The sequence below is a fragment of the Periplaneta americana genome, unplaced genomic scaffold (assembly GCF_040183065.1).
Source record: "Periplaneta americana isolate PAMFEO1 unplaced genomic scaffold, P.americana_PAMFEO1_priV1 scaffold_38, whole genome shotgun sequence".
Lineage (NCBI taxonomy): Eukaryota > Metazoa > Arthropoda > Insecta > Blattodea > Blattidae > Periplaneta > Periplaneta americana.
Window position 1 is genome coordinate 206,723 of NW_027185519.1, and position 1,927 is coordinate 208,649.

Consider the following 1,927-nt stretch of genomic DNA (forward strand, 5'->3'; position numbering starts at 1 on the left):
GTATAAACGAGCTACATGTAAGTACTGTGTAAAGTTTCATTAAAACAATATATTATATATGAGACAAGTCACTAATTTTTGTCAAAACGCATCGTCTATAAAGGGGTAGTTTCTCCTCTTATACAGTAGTGACTATAGTGCGAAGTTTCATGGAAATATGTCACATTTTTAGTCCAGCTAGATTTGCTTTCTGGACCACTTTGAGCCTTGGCGCTTGTGATCGGTCGGACGGAGGATCACTCGTCCCGGCGGCGTTAACCCTTAATTTGGTAAATATATATAATGTGCAATATTATAGAACTGTGAAATTTTTTTTTAATTTTCCTAAGAAACTTTGTTATCCATCGTTCTATTAAAAAATTGTTTATTAACCTATAGGATACATTGCGATATTTGTCAAACAGGCTGTGGGAAAATGCTGATACGGTGAGGAATGGAAAGGGAGAAACCATTTATATTATTGAGGTGACCTTGAACTGAGGGTAGTAGGAACGAGACCTGGAGTACGGTACAACCGGCTCTTCCGAGAAATAACTAGTGGCCCTGAAAAGGGCCTTTTTGCGGGCAGGAGTACCTTTGTTAATTCAAGCCCTCTCGCCGCGGATGCGCCTAGCCAGCTGAATATCCTTGGGCATAATGGTCACGCGCTTGGCGTGGATGGCGCAAAGGTTGGTATCCTCGAAGAGACCGACGAGGTATGCCTCGCTTGCCTCCTGCAAGGCCATTACGGCTGAGCTCTGGAAACGGAGGTCGGTTTTGAAATCCTGAGCGATTTCACGCACCAAGCGCTGGAAAGGCAGCTTGCGGATGAGGAGCTCGGTGCTCTTCTGGTAACGACGGATCTCGCGAAGAGCAACTGTACCAGGGCGGTATCGATGGGGTTTCTTCACGCCTCCAGTAGCCGGTGCGCTCTTCCTAGCGGCCTTCGTTGCCAGCTGCTTTCGTGGAGCCTTGCCTCCCGTGGACTTACGCGCAGTTTGCTTCGTACGTGCCATCGCTTACTCCTTAGTCCTCGCAACCCAAGTTGACGCAATACAGTCGCCCCCGCTGAAAAATCGAAAAAATCGAAAAATCGAAGGAGAATTGGGAGGAAAATTTAAAAGGTACGCAAAACGCGTCCTTGCAAGGGGTTGGGGGCTGTACAAAACTAAATATGTGAGCTCCAAGCCTGTTGGCCACTAGTCTCACTCCGGGTTACGCTGCTCCCCTGAAGGAGCTCTAGAAAATTTTGAAGGGGAAGCCGAAATTGGACGTAACCTCTTAGGTACCACATACGCGAGGGGGGCTGAGACTGATCAATTGATCACGGAACGGGGCGAGGAGGAGTTGGCTGGTGTGTGCCGTTTGGATGGCAAGACGCCGTCATCTGTTGTTCGATGACAAAGCAGGTGAAGGCCGTCGGAAGAAGCGCCGTGAAATCTAAACTGCAATTTGAGAGGTCCCTGTCCTTTCAATTTGCGACTTATTGAGTGACCTCGTATGTTTAATATACTATTAATATTATCTGAAATAGGGCATACATAATTTATAAGAAAGGTGGAATATATATGGGGAAGGGCATATAGGTCCGTGGCCCATTTCTTATAGGGCTCATCCCGACATTTGTCTTACGCCTGAGGGAAACCACGGAATACCTTAGGCAGGATGAGTTGTCTCATATAAGAGACTAGCCAATTTGGCTATTATGTTGGAGGTCATAATAGCCAAATTGGCTAGTCTCTTATATGAGACAACTCATCCTGCCTAAGGTATTCCGTGGTTTCCCTCAGGCGTAAGACAAATGTCGGGATGAGCCCTATAAGCCCCCAAGAGGGGTATTTATGTCTTCGCCCGTTGAGAAGCCACGCCCCTTCCGTAATGTGATTGGTCCGCGGGTTTTAGTATATAAACCAAAAAATGACCCGCCGTCGAGATCACTTTTAACCTT